This window comes from Protopterus annectens, chromosome 7.part0 (assembly GCF_019279795.1).
Source record: "Protopterus annectens isolate FY-2018-M chromosome 7.part0, PAN1.0, whole genome shotgun sequence".
Taxonomy (NCBI): Eukaryota; Metazoa; Chordata; order Ceratodontiformes; family Protopteridae; genus Protopterus; species Protopterus annectens.
Window position 1 is genome coordinate 198,870,415 of NC_056739.1, and position 22,576 is coordinate 198,892,990.

The following is a 22,576-nucleotide window of genomic DNA, read 5'->3' on the forward strand; positions in this document are numbered from 1 at the left end:
CGTATCCATATGATAGATAGGTATATCAACATGTTTATTTACAAAACTGTATACACACACTAACATACTGCTAAACATACATAACTGTGAAACCTACTTTGTACATTGCACTACAACCTACATTCAACCTACATTGATATGTGCACATAGATGCCCTCACAAAGATATGTATGTACAGACTTCACTGATAGTTGCTGTATGTCCCCTGCCATATCCACATCTTCATATACATATGGATACAGACCAATGACACATATGGAGGGTTCACAGTATGTAGACTTTTAAAGTATTACTTTACATTACCTGTGTTTGTCACAGCTGCTTGCGTTGCCGTTTAGTTTGGTGTCCTGCTGCTGCTCCAGTTGGCAGATGTCAGCATTCGAGTGGGTTTTGATGAGTGCTTTTGTTTGTGTATGTTTTTTTTTCTCTCTCTCTCTCTCTCCCTACCTCCAGAGGGTGCAATGAAAGTATTGCATGTGTGGACTGGGAGTACAGCATGCTTTTGTGGGTATCTGCATATGTCCATGTGATGGCCTCTGCACCATTTGTTAGCCAGCATTTGCTAATTGCATGCAGCCAGTTGTGTATTGATTGCAGTTCTCACTGTGATTCCAGGACAGTGCTATAAAAAGGTATGTGAGATAGGCGTAGCCCTTTCAGAGTTTAAGGGCAGGGGCCATGCTGGTATGCTGTGGACACTGTTCTGTGAGTGTAAAGGTTAGTATCTCTCTCATATTTCTGGCTGTGTTGTAGATTAACATTTCTTCATTCATTTCTCCAGTTTCCTGTACTAAGTATGTATGTACACTGACACCTAAGACTACTACTACTGTTAATGTGGGTGTGTGTGCTTTCCTGTGGGACATGTGGTGTAACTGGTATATAGCAGTGGCTCTTGCACTTTGTTGCTATGGCTTCAATATTTGCCCTTTACATTCACTACTTGTATGCCTGCTAGGTGTCTTGACTGTAGTGTGTTGCTGTGGCTTTCCTATTTTCCATGTACATTCACACCTTGGAATGCTTGCTATATCTGCTAGGGTGTTACTGCATGCAGTGTGGTCTGGCCATGGTGTGGGCCTTGACATCTATTAGGGTATTTGAGTATGCTGCTGAGCAGGCCCCAGAGACTCTCAGGTGCATCTTTTATCTGCCTCATGGAATGGTACATATCAGTGGGGTACACCCATTAAATTGCCTGGCATTCTGCAGTTGTGACTGTGGGTTAGCATGACATATGTATTACTACACTATTTCCGACGTGCAAGTGGTGCATACATTCAGTACTTCATAGTTACCATTGCATGTGTTGTAACACCTTTCTGCCTACTGTTTGTACATTTCACAGGGAGTCTGTGGGCCATCCCTGTAACTCAGTCACTGTTGCTATGTCTAGGCTCTTAACTATTCAAATATGGCAGTGTCAGACCTCTCAAGTGTACGGATATTTGCATGATGTCCACATTTTTGCATCATATTTTGGTCCATATCTCATAAACAGCTTTTTCTGGCAAATCACTCTGGGCTCAAGTCAGACTATAATGACAAACATTTCAGTTTCAGACTTCATACCCTTCCAAACATCCAACATAATGCAAAACCTGTTACTCTCTCAACTGTCTAAGTTTGTTGGAGCAATATTTGGAATGTGTCCCTGTTTTTGGGCCTTTGCTCCACATTTTTTATTACTTAGTCCAGATGTGTTGCTGTAAGAGGTTGTGGGGTATGGGCAGTGATTATCCTGCTGTGAGTATGTGTGTAGCTTGCAAGGTGCTACAGTGACATTATTACCTACTAGCTACCAACTAGCATGGCTGTTTCTGTTCACACACTACTATTATAGAAATCCACTACATTTGACAGTAAATATACATGACATGCTTTGTGTACTACACATCCTATATTCCCTTTACATTCATTCCTACTATTACATGATATATTTATTGTAGCACAATGTTCTTATATAACAGTCATGGCTTAGTGGTAAGTCATGCAGACTACTGTTTCCTGGGTTCGGGACTGACAGTGGGATTTTATTTTGCTTTTGAGCAGACTTTAGACCTTGTCATTCAGAGTGACTAAGGCACTTTTAAGCAGTTGTAACCAGGTTAGCACTGGTTTGTGCGGAGCTCACACATGCGCACTGGCACTTAGCTCCATGCACACCCGCTTACAACTGCTTAAAAGTGCTTACTCTTGCGCACACGCGCGCTAATTTCTTTGAAAGAAATGAAAATGGGGAGACAGGAAAGTGGTGAAAAAGGGGTCACAAAGAGGGCAAGACAGTAGGGAAACAAGCTCAGGTTTTGCAGGAGGGATGTAGGTAAGGCCCATAGCTGCCCATTTCTTCATCAGCAACAGCTGTGCATATGTTTGTAATTTGGTGTGACATTTGAAACCTTCCACCCCTGAGAGAGGTGTAAGGACAACAATAATACTTGTTGTACAGCCAATTGTAATTGACAGTTTCCATGTCCAGCAGACATGTGTGCGAAATGGGCAGCTATGTATGGGATGTAATTTCTTTGTGGGTACAGAGTGCCCTTTTTTTTTTTTTTCAGGTGAGAGTGGTATGTCAGGTACAGGAAGTCAGTATAGCTGGGGAGGTAGGTTGGGTAGGTTAACAGACAAGACAAACAAGATGCATACATGGGCGGTGTATGACACATGTGGGGGGGGTTACACAATTGACGGGGACGGATGTTTGGATATCTAGAGCCCATGAGCCCACAGATGGCAACAGTGGTACTGATATCCCCACCCATGGGCAGTTGCCACTGTGCCTTCACTGCCCAGGACGGGGCTGTGCTGGGGGCTGTGTAGGCCAGGCAGCAGGCACGCCTGTTAGTTGTGCCACCCGTGCCTCAAGCTGGTGTAAGGGCTCAAGAACAGCTTCCCGGATCTCCCTAAACACCACAGTCCGGACATTACGGAGGGTGAGTGGATGTTCTCCTCTGGCCACACTTGCAGAGGGGGGACGAGCCCCATCCCCTGCAGTGCTTCCACCCGCAGGTGGCACAGGGCCACCGGAGGAGGGTCCGGCCTGGGCACTACTGCCAGGTTCACTCGCCAGCTGAGGAGGGAGAGGTGGGTCCGCTGGAACCCGCCTTCCCTGTCGTCCTATGTTTTGCATTATGTCATGACAGTTTGGGTTAGTAACGTACAATACCATTCACAATTAGTTGTAACAGCATGCATTAGTATTCCCATTAACCAAACACCCAGATATTCAAACCATTGAACAGCAAGCATAACACATGCATATTTTGAACAGCAATACACAGTCCAACAACATGCAGGGTTGATTGATGGCAACAGGCCATCAGGTTTGGATGTATGAACAGGGCAGATGCATCAACGTACATGCAAATATGTATGAACCAACAGGACAAATGTCCAGGGGTGTTAATTGTGATTGCACATACCAATTTCATGTGGAATGGATTATATGTGGTTATAGGGTAGGGTGAAGAAAATTTAATTAACAACTTCAAATACCAATACATATGCTGTACATTTCTAATAGCTGCAGATATATACACACTACAGTTCTGCCTACAGTTTCCTATGTGATAACTACTTCAAGTTGGTGATAGGAATGTTACTGCTACATCAATATACATTTTCATTTTTATTCATACACATTCATATCTGGCTCTGTTCAGCTACATCATCCTGCTACATTTGCTTTATATAGCTATAGACAACCGTGGATGTTTGGTATTTCAGACAACCATACTATCTGCATATTGCAGACTGAGAGCAACATATCCAGATTTTGGGATACACATTCCAGCTGCGGTACCATTTTCAGCACATGTTAGTGTTTGGTTCTGCCTGCCACATTCATTTCATTCTGTACTGACTGCAGTATACTTTATTCAGGAGTTTTTACTACTTTATTGGTGGATTCATAACTCTTTCTCACACTCTCTCACTTGTTTTATTTTTACAATTCAGGATGGTACTTAATTCTAGTCTTTATTGACATGTTTTACCTGTAGTTCTAACAATCCTTTCCAACAGTCTCACTTCTGTCATGTTTCTGTATTTCAACAGGGATATATTTCACACATGTGTTTTACTCAGCTTCTGCAGCTGTACTTTTCAGCCTGCTGCAGGTTATGTACTATTATATTACAGGTGGGACATCTTTATTTCAGACTTGTTTCATTTTTATGTTTGGATTACAGGCTGCATCACAATTTTGTAATCAAGCAATACTTGCGAACCCTCTTACACTGTTACTTGCACATTTTATTAATTAGTGACTACACTGCACTCTTTTGCTAACTGTCATACTTTTATATTTATTTACAGTTACAGGGAGAGAATTACTGACCTGCCTGGTGGCGCAACTGTGCCAGCCTATCGCCATAGGCTCTACGGGTCGCAGAACGGACACCTGCAGGTGTAATATAAATAAAGTAATATTGTAATGCACATTTCCATAATATCAGCTAGGTTAATTTCTTACATAAATAATTACATGTAACTTACTCAGTAGTGGGGCATTGGGCATTTGCTGGGCCTCCTGGATCCAACGGTTCAGTTGGTCCTGCTTCAATCTCTTCAGGTCCACATGGTGGTGACTGACCTGCTTACCAGTCCTTGGTATCCCTGTGGCACTGGTGAGATCATGAGCCAACCGGTCCCACGCCTCAGCCCTATATGCTCCCCACAGGACCTGGCCCTGCATGAGTTGGGCCTCATGATTGTGGACAAGGAGCCAAACCATATATTTGGACTCCTCAATGCCCCACCTCTGTGCTCGAAAGCAACTACCCTCACCTACACCTGACATTTTGGCTGCAAGTCGGTTCTACAATCGGTTATGCTGTGTATTCCCACCTATGGGGCTTATATATGCCATTTTTCCCACACTTATCTGTGATTGGCCAATTTGGAATTGTATCAGCTTCACAAAACCTGCTTTGTCATGCTCCTCTTTCTATTCATTCCTATATATATGCTATTACTGCATTTCTAAGTGCAATTGTCATGGCTTAGTGGTTCACTACATTGACTATGGTGCATGGTATCCTGGGTTCGAACCTGGCCACTGATTTTTATATTTTATGACTGTTTACACAGGCTAGGAGGTGTGCCTGTGTAAAGGCAGTTTTGTTACAGCTTGCTCAACGTTGCCCGTCGGTTAGCTTGTTGGCAAGGTGCGCAGCTCCGCGCAAATGGGGTACACTGGTTTACACGTCATTTGGCTGTCAGCATGCATATTATGCTCAGCTCAGCTATGGGCACACAGTTTCAGCATGTTAAACCACTGCTCACCTACGGGCACTCATTTTACACCTGTTAAACCACTGCTCACCTACGGGCAGATGTACTCAACTTGTTAGACTGTAGCTCAGCTATAGGCACATCTGACATTTTTTTTTTTATTATCTCACATTTCTTCAAAATATATGGCCCATTTCATTACATTTTACATAAAATCTAATTTTATATGTGTACATATATGTCAGGGACTTGTTTCGTGCTTATTTCACTAAAAATAAAAATTGATATTGGAGGGGCTCGAACCATGACTGCCTACTCTTCAGCCAACGTCTCTACCGCTACGCTATTGCTTCTTGACTTACTTTGCATATTTAGTTCTTATATGCTTTTCCACTGACTGCTAACTGTAGCTAAGCTACGGGCACGCCCGCGCAAACGAGCGCACTCACAGGCAAACATCTTTACAATTTAAAAAAAAATTATAAGATGTTCATTTGTACATTTTATGTTCATAGTCTGTGGGGGCATGTGTTGTGTTGTGTTTATTCACATTTACACGGGCTCTGTCATGGGGGTTTACTTTCGGGACTTTTACTCTTCTGGGGGCATGTCCGTTTGCAGGGCTCGGCCTACGGACATGCCCCCTACTGTCTTCCATGGACCGTGTTAGCCTTAGGTGTGATTCAGCATGCCCTCATGCATATGCATGACATGCTGACATCACACCGTTTAACTGCAGCCTCCGTGTAAGCCTTGTAACTCTTACACGGAGGCTTTGTGAATCCTGTCCACAGTATTTTTGGGCATTTTAGGGCACACAGGTAGGATCTACACTCCTGTGACATCAGATAGGGTGTTTTATTTCAACTCCAAGTTTGTACACAATAAGCTGGATACTACATTTGACTTGTAGGAGGCAGACTTGGTGTTCATAACAGAGACCTGTCTGCACAACACAACTTTAATCTAGTTTTAGCAGACTTAACACCTCCAGATTTATACAGTATCATTGAATGGAACAGTCTGGGAGAAGGATTATGATTTATCACTCCTTCATTGAACTGAAGAGGCTGAACAGCTCCTTTGAATTTGCCCTTGGAGTAGGAGCAAACTGCATGTACTGTCTCATCTACCACCTATCCGGTAGTGTGAGGATATTCCTTCAAGGGCTGACTGACTTCCTTGTGTCCCAAGGATTGCTATTGTCTAAATAGTTAATTTTAGGTGACTTCATTACACAGGTTAATATGGAGTAAGTAGCTTTTGTGAAAGAATTCCTCTTCACTACGAAGAGATTTGGGATTGCTGAGATTATGACCTCTGCTACTCATTTACCTTGCCATACTTTGGGGGGAGAAGGACCACTCAGTTTGTTGAGGAACCTGCTACTTGACCTGAATATTCTCTTCTCCCAAGTGGAATGCTATACCAAGGACTGGTACAGTGGTGAAATGTTAATCTCTTCATCCCAGATTATTCAAATCTTGTACTGTGCCAATGCCTTCAGGACTGAAATGCTCAAGATGCAGGGCAGCCGGTTGAAGGTTGCTATGGGGCATTAACAATTGCCCCAGTCTTGTGCTCTACTTCATTTCAAACCATGGGAACCAGGAGTTTGACTTTGAGCTGTATAAGATGAGGAAGAATACATGTAGGTTAGAGAGTAGGTGGCATCTCTTTGACCAGTTTAAAGACAGACTTTATCTGAATAATCATTTCTCATTTTATCAGGCAGGATCTCATGAAGAAGATAATTAACTTGTCTTGTCAGATGGCTGAACTAGCAAACTAGCCAGCTGTTGTCCTCCACGCAGTTGGAAAAATGTGCAATCCAGATCACTTGTTTACGCTGGAGACTTTTACATCAGTAAAAGATGATCTAGTTGCACTCTCCCTTGCCATCAAATTCATCTTGATAAGGTCAAGCATATATTTAGCTCTATAGAGGGTTAACGATCCTCTGCTTGTGAGACTTGATAGTACCCAGTTATGACGATTTTATTTTTTGATTCTATTCTGTACACAACTACATGTGATTTTTGACACTTACCTGCTACATTGATCCTGTTCTGTCTAGATGCACTTTTTCAGTCCTTTACCAAACGTTTGCTTTCTGTTTGAGATTTTTTTTTGTTTCTGTCCTACTAAAGGAGGTCTTGGTTACTCCAATCCTGAAAAATTCTGCTTTAAAGGTCAGTTAATTGGATAACTATAGACCTATCACCAACTTTCACTTTTTGGGTAAGGTTTTGGGGAAGGCTCAGTTTTACTTGCATGAACCTAAGCAGTATTTATACAATGAGAAATAAACTTGTAATACATACAGTATGAAAAACAAACAATAAACTGACTGATAAACCAAGCCCTATTGGTAGGTTTTCAGTGCCTGCTTGAGAACGTCAAGTATCAGGATAAGGCTAAGCCAATCAAGTAAGATATTCCACATACATAGCCCCTTGTAAGCAAAGGATTGAGCCCCAGAGGAATCTAGGTAAACCTTGGGAACCTCTAGCATTCCATATGAGGAAGGCAACAATGTGTGTGTGTGTGTGTGTGTGTGTGTGTGTGTGTGTGTGTGTGTGTGTGTGTGTGTGTGTGTGTGTGTGTGTGTGTGTGCGTGTGTGTCTGTGTGTGTGTGTGTGTGTGTGTGTGTGTGTGTGTGTGTGTGTGTGTGTGTGTGTGTGAGTGTATGTGCGTGCGTGCCTGTACCAGCTTAGAAGTTTATTATATGGAGGTCCAAAGTCATTTAGGGCTATAAGGACTAAGACAAGGTTTTTATCTCTTGCAAAGACTGGAATTTTAACCATTGTAGTTTCTGAAGAGTCAGTGTAATGTGATTGTGTTTAGACACCCAAGTTAGCAGCCAAGCAGCAGAATTCTGCACTACCTCGAATCGGTCTAGGTCAATGTTTGGTAGCCCTCAGCAAAGGGCTTTGCTGTAGCCTAAGCTTGATGTAACCAAAGCAAGCCCAGCACTGCCAAATCAGCAGGTGGAATACATTGCATAATCAGTGAGATGATGGTTAGATTATAGCAAGATGATATGGCAATGGCTGAGACCTGGTCTTTAAAGGTAAGCCATTTATCAAAACTACCAAGATTACACACCATAGACACACATTCTAGCTTAGCAGTGGCTTGCATGTTACATGGTGTGAAAACTGGGATTACAGAGTTACACACAATTGTAGTATGAATGGTCATGACGGTACTTTTGCTTGTGTAGAGCCTGAGACAATTGACCATCCATTTACTGATACATGCCCAGTCTGAGGCAAGTTTATTTAGGGCAGTCTTAGACTACTGAGCGAGGGACAGGTATAGGTATGCATCTGCATATGAGTGGAAGTTTGGACCTCTACTTTGAATGACATCTCCAAATGAGATTATGTATATGATAAACAACAATGATCTTAAAACAGAGCCCTGAGGCACCCTGAATATTATTGGATAGAGACATGAAAAATTTACATTTTACTCCTGGCACAACTGTGTCGAGTAGGAGAAGATGGGAACCACTGACATACTATGTCCAAGACGCCACCATAGTAAATTAAGTGATGTAATAAGATTTCATGGTCCACAATGTAAAATGCAGAGGACAGATCTAAAAAGATGAAGACTGAGTAGCATTGTTGATCTCTCACCATAAGCAAATCATTAATGATGCTAATATGTGTGGTCTCTCTACTGTGCCTACATCTAAATGTAGACTGAAGTGTGTTATAAATCCTTCTTGAGAGTCAGTGCAACCCAAGCCTGATTTTATCTTGCACCACTGTCCAGAGAAAAGGAAGCAATTGGATGTAAAAGTGGGACCAGAACATTGAGGCACACTTTGACAAGTCTGTTTGAGCTAGGATCCATTCCACACATGTTTGAATGCATAGTACAGATGACTGCATTTAAGTTATTGTAATCAAGTACTTCAAACTTGGACCAACAGCAAGATCTCTGACAGAATGGAGTCAGTGCAAACCCCTGTGAGCATGTGAGCAGCAGCACTTGACCTGATGGAAGCAAGCTTGGCGACAAACTCTCTAGCAGCCAATTCATATTCCTCAGTGGACAGATAACTTTTCTGATGGAAAGAGGATAGATTATTTTGTAGCTGATTTCTTATTTATGAGATAATTTTCCCCCTGTACTAAATGAGGCTTTGTTTACTCCTGTCTTGAAAAAGGCTAGTTGAAAAGCCAGTGTTCTAGACTGCCATTGACCTATCACCAGCCTCACCTTTTTTGGGTAAGGTTTTAGTGAATGTGCGTTATATGCATTTAAATTCTAAACTCTGAGAGAATGATGTCTATGACCTCCTCCAGTGTGGTTTTCATTTTAGATACAGCACTAGCAACAGCAGTCACTAGGGTTCTTATTGATCACCTTATGACAATGGAATAATATTGGAACTTGGCCTTAATTATTTTGTATGTCTTTTCTACTTTTGATAACATTTTTTTCTGGGATTAGTGTTTTTAATGATCTCTTTCTGGAAAGGGAATAATGTTAGAAAAATGTTTATCTTTAGACCATGTTAGCATGCTTCATATTTTTTTAGGCTGTTCTTTCTCACTGCCTTGATGACATCCAACTCTCTCTCTCCCTGCTGTTCCATACATCCCATTTATTCAACATGAGGTGAAACTGATGCTTCTCTGAGGACAGGGGTGGGGTTCACCGTTTTAAGAGCCTAACCACTTTAAGCATGCCTGTAACTGCCCTGGAGTTTGTCATGGAAAGGGTTTCACTGAGAGTGTGTTACTCACTTCTGTGGGTTGTACAACCCCAAAAGACTGAGATTCTTTCTCCTTTAGCCAGTGTTCTTGATGGATCTCCACTCGGCACTAGGGATTTGACAGCAGAAGCTTGTGGCCAGACAACATGCACCCAGCTCCTTTGCCCCAGACAGTGAGATGAACAGCTGTATCACTACTTCCTTCCCCCAAGTCCACACCAGTAAGCAGCAGAGCTCCTAGAGGATATCTAGTGACATGTGTAGTAGGAAGGGCATTATACCTCCTAGAGGATATCTAGTGACATGTGTAGTAGGAAGGGCATTATACCGCCTAGAGGATATCTAGTGACATGTGTAGTAGGAAGGGCATTATACCTCCTAGAGGATATCTAGTGACCTGTGTAGTAGGAAGGGCATTATACCTCCTAGAGGATATCTAGTGACCTGTTTAGCAGGAAGGGCATTATACCTCCTAGAGGATATCTAGTGACCTGTGTAGTAGGAAGGGCATTATACATCCTAGAGGATATCTAGTGACCTGTGTAGTAGGAAGGGCATTATACCTCCTAGAGGATATCTAGTGACCTGTGTAGCAGGAAGGCCATTATACCTCCTAGAGGATATCTAGTGACCTGTGTAGTAGGAAGGGCATTATACCTCCTAGAGGATATCTAGTGACCTGTGTACTAGGAAGGGCATTATACCTCCTAGAGGATATCTAGTGACCTGTGTAGTAGGAAGGGCATTATACCTCCTAGAGGTTATCTAGTGACCTGTGTAGTAGGAAGGACATTATACCTCCTAGAGAATATCTAGTGACCTGTGTAGTAGGAAGGTCATTATACCTCCTAGAGGATATCTAGTGACCTGTGTAGTAGGAAGGGCATTATACCTCCTAGAGGATATCTAGTGACCTGTGTAGTAGGAAGGGCATTATACCTCCTAGAGGATATCTAGTGACCTGTGTAGTAGGAAGGGCATTATACCTTCTAGAGGATATCTAGTGACCTGTGTAGTAGGAAGGCCATTATACCTCCTAGAGTTTATCTAGTGACCTGTGTAGTAGGAAGGTCATTATACCTCCTAGAGGATATCTAGTGACCTGTGTAGTAGGAAGGGCATTATACCTCCTAGAGGATATCTAGTGACCTGTGTAGTAGGAAGGCCATTATACCTCCTAGAGGATATCTAGTGACCTGTGTAGTAGGAAGGCCATTATACCTCCTAGAGGATATCTAGTGACCTGTGTAGTAGGAAGGACATTATACCTCCTAGAGGCTATCTAGTGACCTGTGTAGTAGGAAGGCCATTATACCTCTTAGAGGACATCTAGTGACCTGTGTAGTAGGAAGGTCATTATACCTCTTAGAGGATAACTAGTGACCTGTGTAGTAGGAAGGCCATTATACCTCCTAGAGGATATCTAGTGACCTGTGTAGTAGGAAGGGCATTATACCTCCTAGAGTTTATCTAGTGACCTGTGTAGTAGGAAGGGCATTATACCTCCTAGAGGATATCTAGTGACCTGTGTAGTAGGAAGGGCATTATACCTCCTAGAGGATATCTAGTGACCTGTGTAGTAGGAAGGCCATTATACCTCCTAGACTTTATATAGTGACCTGTGTAGTAGGAAGGGCATTATACCTCATAGAGGATGTCTAGTGACCTGTGTAGTAGGAAGGGCATTATACCTCTTAGAGGATATTTAGTGACCTGTGTAGTAGGAAGGGCATTATACCTCTTAGAGGATATCTAGTGACCTGTGTAGTAGGAAGGCCATTATACCCCCTAGAGGATATCTAGTGACCTGTGTAGTAGGAAGGTCATTATACCCCCTAGAGGATATCTAGTGACCTGTGTAGTAGGAAGGTCATTATACCCCCTAGATGATATCTAGTGACCTGTGTAGTAGGAAGGGCATTATACCTCCTAGAGGATATCTAGTGACCTGTGTAGTAGGAAGGGCATTATACCTCCTAGAGGATATCTAGTGACCTGTGTAGTAGGAAGGGCATTATACCTCCTAGAGGATATCTAGTGACCTGTGTAGTAGGAAGGGCATTATACCTCCTAGAGGATATCTAGTGACCTGTGTAGTAGGAAGGCCATTAAACCTCCTAGAGGATATCTAGTGACCTGTGTAGTAGGAAGGGCATTATACCTCCTAGGGGATATCTAGTGACCTGTGTAGTAGGAAGGCCATTATACCTCCTAGAAGATATCTAGTGACCTGTGTAGTAGGAAGGCCATTATACCTCCTAGGGGATATCTAGTGACCTGTGTAGTAGGAAGGCCATTATACCTCCGAGAGGATATCTAGTGACCTGTGTAGTAGGAAGGGCATTATACCTCCTAGAGGATATCTAGTGACCTGTGTAGTAGGAAGGGCATTATACCTCCTAGAGGATATCTAGTGACCTGTGTAGTAGGAAGGGCATTATACCTCCGAGAGGATATCTAGTGACCTTTGTAGTAGGAAGGCCATTATACCTCCTAGTGGATATCTAGTGACCTGTGTAGTAGGAAGGCCATTATACCTCCTAGAGGGGGTTCATATGAGTTAAACAAAACGTCACTTGAGTGACACTCTACTTAGCGAGACCACTTCACCGACAACCCACATATGTGAAAACGCAATCAACCGACACCCATTTAATAGACTTTCAGAACATCAAAGTGCAATTCAACGACAGTAATATCCTACAGGAGAATAGTGATTTCCCGTGCTGTAATATGTTCCCCGTGACATAATGTCCACAAAATAATTACATCATGTACAGTGACAATTGCCATAAATCAAAATAAATCAATAAAATGTAAAACAATCATTTTCTGCACATATCATGTTATCCATAAAGCTTTACGCACCACAGTACGTTCACAGTTTCAACAACTTAGTGATAGCTTTAACAAACTCAATGTTTGAATATGTGTCTTTACTTTTAATGACGTTTTCAAATTGTGACTGTATTTTCATAATCTTTTGCCTCTTCGGAGATGACAGTACTCCAGTAGAAAGTAAAACACGCAGCTCTTCCACTCTAATTTGTTACCTCATTAGCACGTTAAATAGCACAGCTAGGTCAGTTGCTCTCCCACCCAAGAGACACTTCAAACACCTGTGCCACGCCTCCACGCTGCTTTGTGTCCTGGGAAGAAACAGTTCATTCAATTTTGAAATATTCCAGAATGATACTGGAAACAATGGTGGGAATCTCACACACGAGGTAGTCCTTGTATTAAACTTCCTCAATCTACCGCATAGGTACCAGTCCGAGAAGTAACGTATCACTTCTGTACCTTGTGCAGGAAAGGATTCCTTCAAAACATGAAATGTTGGCAGAACATCTTCCTCATTTAAAACTGCTAGGGCAACTAAACTCTTGACACACAAGTGAAACTCCATATCAGTGTTATACAAAGTGGATAGACCTAGTTGTTTGATTTTATTTTGGCCGAAGTGAAAAAGGCAACCTTTGGAAACTGCACCATTTACATTTAAACCTATACTCTTCATTGCAGCTATTTTAAAATCTGACAGCACGTATCAAACAGAAGGTTCCAATCCATGTTCTGAGAATAGGTGATAAATACTGTGCCACATATAGTTGTAGCTTTTCAAAGACTTCTTAGACATGAGGAAATATATTAGGGGAATAGACTTGCTGTACATTCCAAACCTAACTAACCCATGTATACTGTATAGTTGACGACAGCATTTACCCTTAGAAATAAAAGTGCCATCCATGAGCCATATTGTTACTCGGCTCAAATCATTTAAGTTATCAAGAGTACTGAATACAACTACAATTGTTCCAGTGACATCATCACTCATCTTTTTGCTAATGAAATACCCATTCTTTAATGGAAATTTCTCAAAATCAATGGCATCTAACGTTAACGATTCACACTTTTCGTTAGAGTAGACCTTACGCCTAACCCTGCTGACTTGCTGCAAAAGCACTTTTCTGGATGGAATCTCATGAATAGTGTTTAGAGAAGTAGACGCTACAGCATCATCTACAACAAGACAGGGATTATCTCTACTGATCCTAGCCCTGTCTTTCACATCGCTTGACACAACATACTTTTGAACTGTGCCAGGCTCACCGGTATGGTTATGTGCAACGGATTTCTCCAACCGTACCATCAGCTACAACAGTTGTAACAGCCCTACCTCTAAGTTTCTCACTGATTTTGTACATACATCCCCAATATTTTTTAACTGTGTCTACTTCTTTCTAAGTAGTACATAAAGCCGTCCACAACTAACATGTCTCTTCTTTGCTGAGACGGAACTGTGTGGTACACACTGCCTATGACACCTGGTCTACTCAATTGGAAAGCATCCATTACTGTTTCAAGTGGTACAAAGTACAAGGGTGTTTTCAACAGTGAATGCGTTTAAGCTGACAAGCTGAGTACATCCCGGAAATTGGTATGTTAGAATAACCGCAAAAATCTATTGTTGTGCAATTAAACGTCGTTAACTTGCATTTTTGCTTGGATAAACATTCGGTGAAGTGGTCTCGCTGAGTAGAGTGTTGGTCAAGTGAGGTTTCGTTTAACTCATATAAACCCCCTAGAGGATATCTAGTGACCTGTGTAGTAGGAAGGCCATTATACTTCCTAGAGGATATCTAGTGACCTGTGTAGTAGAAAGGCCATTATACCTCCAAGAGGATATCTAGTGACCTGTGTAGTAGGTAGGGCATTATACCTCCTAGAGGCTATCTAGTGACCTGTGTAGTAGGAAGGACATTATACCTCTTAGAGGATATCTAGTGACCTGTGTAGTAGGAAGGCCATTATACCTCCTAGAGGTTATCTAGTGACCTGTGTAGTAGGAAGGACATTATACCTCTTAGAGGATATCTAGTGACCTGTGTAGTAGGAAGGCCATTATACCTCCTAGAGGTTATCTAGTGACCTGTGTAGTAGGAAGGGCATTATACCTCCTAGAGGATATCTAGTGACCTGTGTAGTAGGAAGGCCATTATGTCTCCTAGAGGATATCTAGTGACCTGTGTAGTAGGAAGGGCATTATACCTCCTAGAGGATATCTAGTGACCTGTGTAGTAGGAAGGGCATTATACCTCTTAGAGGATATCTAGTGACCTGTGTAGCAGAAAGGCCATTATATCTCCTAGAGGGTATCTAGTGACCTGTGTAGTAGGAAGGACATTATACCTCCTAGAAGATATCTAGTGACCTGTGTAGTAGGAAGGGCATTATACCTCCTAGAGGATATCTAGTGACCTCTGTAGTAGGAAGGCCATTATACCTCCTAGAGGATATCTAGTGACGTGTGCAGTAGGAAGGGCATTATACCTCCTAGAGGATATCTAGTGACCTGTGTAGTAGGAAGGGCATTATACCTCCTAGAGGATATCTAGTGACCTGTGTAGTAAAAAGGCCATTATACCTCCTAGAGGATATCTAGTGACCTGTGTAGTAGGAAGGGCATTATACCTCCTAGAGGATATCTAGTGACCTGTGTAGTAGGAAGGCCATTATACCTCCTAGAGGATATCTAGTGACCTGTGTAGTAGGAAGGACATTATACCTCCTAGAGGATATCTAGCGACCTGTGTAGTAGGAAGGCCATTATACCTCCTAGATGATATCTAGTGACCTGTATAGTAGGAAGGGCATTATACCTCCTAGAGGATATCTAGTGACCTGTGTAGTAGGAAGGCCATTATACCTCTTAGAGGACATCTAGTGACCTGTGTAGTAGGAAGGTCATTATACCTCTTAGAGGATATCTAGTGACCTGTGTAGTAGGAAGGCCATTATACCTCCTAGAGGATATCTAGTGACCTGTGTAGTAGGAAGGGCATTATACCTCTTAGAGGACATCTAGTGACCTGTGTAGTAGGAAGGGCATTATACCTCCTAGAGGATATCTAGTGACCTGTGTAGTAGGAAGGGCATTATACCTCCTAGAGGATATCTAGTGACCTGTGTAGTAGGAAAGGCATTATACCTCCTAGAGGATATCTAGTGACCTGTGTAGTAGGAAGGACATTATACCTCCTAGAGGATATCTAGTGACCTGTGTAGTAGGAAGGCTATTTTACCTTCTGGAGGATATCTAGTGACCTGTGTAGTAGGAAGGGCATTATACCTCTTAGAGGACATCTAGTGGCCTGTGTAGCAGGAAGGCCATTATACCTCCTAGAGGCTATCTAGTCACCTGTGTAGTAGGAAGGGCATTATACCTCCTAGAGGATATCTAGTGACCAGTGTAGTAGGAAGGGCATTATACCTCCTAGAGGATATCTAGTGACCTGTGTAGTAGGAAGGGCATTATACCTCCTAGAGGCTATCTAGTGACCTGTGTAGTAGGAAGGGCATTATACCTCCTAGAGGATATCTAGTGACCTGTGTAGGTGGAAGGCCATTATACCTCCTAGAGGATATCTAGTGACCTGTGTAGTAGGAAGGCCATTATACCTCCTAGAGGATATCTAGTGACCTGTGTAGTAGGAAGGCCATTATACCTCCTAGAGGATATCTAGTGACCTGTGTAGTAGGAAGGACATTATACCTCTTAGAGGATATCTAGTGACCTGTGTAGCAGGAAGGCCATTATACCTCCTAGAGGATATCTAGTGACCTGTGTAGTAGGAAGGCCATTATTCCTCCTAGAGAATATCTAGTGACCTGTGCAGTAGGAAGGCCATTATACCTCCTAGAGGATATCTAGTGACCTGTGTAGTAGGAAGGCCATTATACCTCCTAGAGGATATCTAGTGACCTGTGTAGCAGGAAGGCCATTATACCTCCTAGAGGATATCTAGTGACCTGTGTAGTAGGAAGGCCATTATACCTCCTAGAGGATATCTAGTGACCTGTGTAGTAGGAAGGACATTATACCTCTTAGAGGATATCTAGTGACCTGTGTAGTAGGAAGGCCATTATTCCTCCTAGAGAATATCTAGTGACCTGTGTAGTAGGAAGGCCATTATACCTCCTAGAGGATATCTAGTGACCTGTGTAGTAGGAAGGCCATTATACCTCCTAGAGGATATCTAGTGACCTGTGTAGCAGGAAGGCCATTATACCTCCTAGAGGATATCTAGTGACCTGTGTAGTAGGAAGGCCATTATACCTCCTAGAGGATATCTAGTGACCTGTGTAGTAGGAAGGACATTATACCTCTTAGAGGATATCTAGTGACCTGTGTAGCAGGAAGGGCATTATACCTCCTAGAGGATCTCTAGTGACCTGTGTAGTAGGAAGGCCATTATTCCTCCTAGAGAATATCTAGTGACCTGTGTAGTAGGAAGGCCATTATACCTCCTTGAGGATATCTAGTGACCTGTGTAGTGGGAAGGCCATTATACCTCTCTGTCAATGGACCTGGTTGCCATTTATAGTTTTAATTTGGCATCTCAGGTTTAGGTCTAGACTGGTTTGCATCCTACCTCTGTAGCATACACAGAGTAATGACGTGGGCCAGCCTTCTGCCACTTAAGTCCCTCATTATTATTCATGATCTGTATGCATCTACAAGGAGCTACGTTTTAAAGGAAATGTTTATTCTATCATTTCCATGCTGAAGACATGCAGCTTTTCCTCTTCTTCCCACTGGGAGCCATGTTGGACTTTAACATTCTGGTAGGTGACTTGGAGTGTACCCAGTATTGGATGACAGCTAATAATTTAAAAGTCAGTACCGCAGAGACATAACTATGGTCATGGATATGTAGTCCCTTTTAAGGGATTCTTCTGTTCCAAACTTGATTCTTCTGTTCCAAACTTGTCCCCTTCATTATTTACTGTGGTGACAAGTAGCAGTTCATGTCACAAAAGTGTAATTTGGGCATGGTTTTTGCTGTTGTACAACTAACCTGTTTTTTTATGTGTAACCTCACCCTCATTTAATATCATATTCTTTTCGCAGACTTCTCACTGTATTTGATGTCCACTGGTATTCTCCCAAATGGTACTGCCATGCCCTCTATGTAGGGCAACCTGTGAAGTTAATTGCATCTGCCTGGTTCAACTCTTCATGGCACAGCTACCTACTGGTGTATCTTGATGCCAGCATATTGCACTGGTGTTGTGGGAGTGCACTGGTTCCCTATTTGGCAATGGATAATTTTTAAAGTTCTGTCTTGATCTGTCTATCCTTGAATGACTTGGGTTCCCCAATTTGCATAATAATCTGGCATAATAGTGACCACTTTATTCACTGTGTTCAGCCATAAGAGCCTTTGCTGGCATTTTCTGATGTATGACTTGGATCTTCTAGCATTTATGCCATTGCTTAACAAGGGCCATATGTGCTGTCTTGGTGGCTAAGACAGTTCCCCCACAGCTGATTGCTTTAAAAACTTACTTCCCAAAGACTTATCATTTAAGCTATATCTGTTATTCCTGTTAGACATGTTCTTTCTAGCAACTCTCTTCCTCTTTTAATACATTTATTTTTCATAATGCTTGCTTATTCTTTGGTCATCAGATGCACATACTTTTGGTTTCATCTCACTTTCTTTTATTATTACAGTTTTTATTATTTTACTTAGGGTATTGACTATAACCCAAACACAACCACTGCACCTTTTATCCCTTCTGACAGATAGCCATGCATATATCACAAGACCATCATGTCCATCACTATTTTATTTCAGCATTTTCTCTGTAACTTATTATTCCTTCAACTCCTTTCCCCAGAAAATCTCCTTTGAATATACAGTGCCCTTGGAATTGTAGTCATTATTGAAAAGGGATATATGTAGGCAGTCAGATAGTTACTTAATATTTGTTTGCACTTCTACACCATCTCCAAGCTCCCCACAGTAATTTGCCCCTTTATTACCCTCCTAACCATTATCAAATTATTTCCCTAAGTATTAACTGAATAATCTTTCTCAGCTTCCTTCCATTTCCTTTCCAGATAACTTTTTACTCACCCTGCTAATATAGGTTCATAGGTAGTTAGTAGACTTGCAGTCCAGGGACCATTGAGGAGTTTTGCCCAATTTCTCAATTGCCCCAAAGCACTGTCTGCTTAAGTGACATAGGTCACACAGTAGGACTGAGGAAATCAACCCCTGTACCACAGGAACTACAGCTCACAGCCTTAATATTGTCTACCAGATGTTAGATTTTTTAATTATAATGTGAAAACAGTGCCTTCAACGATGTTGGATATCACTCAAGTGGAGAGTCTTCTGGTATTGCCATTTTATTTGTGGCTGGTCTTTGGCTTAGCTTACTTTAAGTGGAAAATACCATCCTATCAGGTTACACCCAGATTTGAACCAGGGACCTCTTGTTATGCAGCTAGATACTCTACTTATTTTCCCCATATTACTGCTCCTTTTTTCAATACTCATTCCTCTTCCTCCTGTTTCTACTTAGCACTGAACGTAAAACAACTTCAAGGTGATATCCCTTACGTTATGAATATCAGATTACCGGAAGCCCCTGGCTAGTCCTGGGTTGTGTCAGTACAAATTTGCCAGGAAAACAGCTTTGGGAAATTAGAGAATTCTGCCAGCCTTCCCTTGAAATGTTGTAAGCTGAAATAGTAATTTGTATGAAAGGCAATTACCATGGACAGAAGGGGCACTGGAAGGCATTGGTTTATAGAGAGGGCAGTGAGAAAATGGCTTGGGGTGAATGGTCTAATACACAACTATGTAAGTGGCCTGTGTGCAACCCAGTGTTTTGAAAGCCTATACCTAGGATAGCAGTGCATTTTCCATTTATGCTGTTGCTGGTAGTTTGCATTTTGTGTGAATCAATTATTGAAAATAGTCTTCGGTGGACATTCTTGTTATTACTTTAGCTTTGGTTGGCAGTGGTGGGATTCAAACCCCATCAGTGCCATCCATTTTCATGTAACAGTGGGTGGCATCTTGACATCTGTCTCAGTGAAGGATAATGTATAAAACAGGGAAGAGTCTCACTCAATTAAGAGAAACTGTAGCAGCCAAAGAATGCCATTAAATTTAAGGTGGAATCCAAGGCAGGGCATGCACTGAAGTATATTTCATTCAAGACAGGAAAGACAGATAGAGAAACTAAGCGAAAGAAGAATTGAAAAATGTTTGTGATTGTTTTACTACAAATCTGGACAAAATCTACCCTGTAGAGGAAAGCATGAGGAAATACAAGGTACAAAGGAAGTAATAAACCTCCTTTTTCAAAGAGTTTATTGAAGCATTTCACATAGGGCAATGCCTAAGATGCCTTTATGGACTAGGGATCACAGGGCAATGTACTTGTGAAAGACCAAGAAAGAAGGGCCCCGGGAAAATTTAGAAAGAAGAATTTATCTGCAGGAAACTGAGGATGATCAAAAGGTAGGAAAGGAAAAGGTAAGCGAGGTAGTCAGATGGAAGAGTGTCAAGGAGTAGGTTATGGTGAAATGAAAACATGAGCTTATGTCAGCATAATCTGCCATGACAAGTAATGTAGTAAAAGGGGTAAGAAGGCAATAGAATATGGGAAAAGAACAGATGGCTGTAGGTTTGAAACTTGTTTGTATTAATGAAAAATGAGGCAGGGTTACAAGGAGAGGAGTGGTGGAGAAATATGCTGCATACTGGTATTTATGGGAAGTGATAGCATGACAAGAAAGGAAAATGGTGAGCTAGTTTTACAAATGAAAAATTGCACCCCATATATGCTTAGTTAAGAACTTACACTACTTCCAGAATAATCCTTTTTATCTACATAGCCTAAACCACTCCTTTCTTATACTACTACATGCTTCTACTGATGTTGGCAGTCCTAAAACACGTACAGCAGATAGCCTCCTTAGCTGTGTTTCTCAATGTGTCACTCCCATCTTTTTGAAAGATTTCTAGCCATCTAGAACCACCTGGGCATGACTCTTGATGTATATTGCCTCGCTGATCTCACCAATTTGTGATGCACTTAGTAGTCTCCAAACCTCAACCCACACTTCTATTCCTCATGCTATTTCTACTGCCTCCTGAAATCTTTCCTTAATTTATACAATGGCTGTGTTCTCATTCCTCACAGTTTTTCATTGGCGCAACTGATTCTGTACCACAAAATGGCTATACACAAAACCCTTGCCCTTGTGGCCTAATTGCCATATTTAAATGGTTAAATGAAGACTAACTCAGTCAGTTCATCCATATAACCTTGAAATGCATATCTACTGTTGTCTTTCCATATCACTGTTGCAGTATTTTTTACATAAGGGGTTCTCTGCAAAGGATAGCACAATGTCTGTCCAGTATACCAAAGCCTTAGGAATATATAGATGTTCTATGTCATGTGTATGCTTCCTGCACAAGGCGTAGGACATAAAGGTGATCTACGGATGTACATACCTCAGAACTACTTTGTCACCAGTCCGAACGCTATAATCGATTATTGGTCTGAATGCTTCTTCCTCTGTGCTGGTTACTAAGCTGTGTTTTAGATAAGTGCTCCATTAGGGTTTCTTCTTATCTATTTCTACTTTTATTTTAGTGTGTTTAAATGTCATCCAGAAAGGGAAAATGTCAGTGTGGGAGGCAGATTCCTGATAACGGTCATCACAAGCAGTGTCTCTTCTTTTTGGGTGCTTCTCATGACCATATGCAGTGTTCTATCTGCCATGCATTTGTCCCCAAGACCCCATGTAGCCGTCTCTCCTCCTTGTTGATTTACCTGGAGAGCCAATGTTTTAACTTGCTGGTACAGAGTGCTATGGCAGAGTTTTCCCATCTGGAAGGTTAGCCATCTGCCAAGATAAAAGGTAAAAAAACTTAGGTCTGGTTTGGCTACTGTTCTGCCTCCCCTCAATGCCTTTCTTGAGGATAGAGAGAGCACAGAGGATCATCCAGTTGCTGTCTCGGATTCCTCTGCTGTGACCCTGTTGGAGGCTGGCATGGATCTGACTTCTTGCACATCCTTGGAGGCACTGCAAACATTCACTCCGGAAGTTGAGTGGGAAGCTCAGCTGATTATTTCTGATGGACTGAGAGGAATACCACAAATCCTAGTTCATGAGGAGATTCCTACTACATTGGTTGAGTGTTGGCAAGTGTCTGAACCTCTTAGGGTTTTATGACAGACATTTCTCAGAAGCATTGGTATAATGGTTACAATGTTTACCTTATAGACACAGGGTACCATGTTTGATCTGTACCTTTGGAAGGGAAATTGGCTAGGCTTAAAATGATTCACAAGGGCATCTAGCCTAGTACTTACCTATGAACCTATAAGAAAAAAAAAAAAAAAGAAAAAGCATATTAACCCTGTTGCTAAAGATCCCCAAAATGAATGGCAGGATTTTAACCAGGGGTTATTTAATGCCTTAATGGCCTTAAAGCCACCTCAAGGAGTTTTTGTAACTGTTCCTCCTTGGTTATCTACTCCCATTAAGAGGCTCATTCAGCAGGAGTCCTCTAAAGAGGATTTAGATTCTGGGGAAGAGTCTTCACCATATTTTTCTCATATCCCTTCTCCTCTGGATTATGAATCTGAGGAGGAAGATTCTACTAGTCCATACTCACCCTTAGAAGAACTCTCCTTTGGGGACACTATTTCTTGAATGATGGAATATTTTAAACTGGACTGTTCTCAGGTTTCTGATGTCCAAAAGAGGTATTATGAACTCCTCTA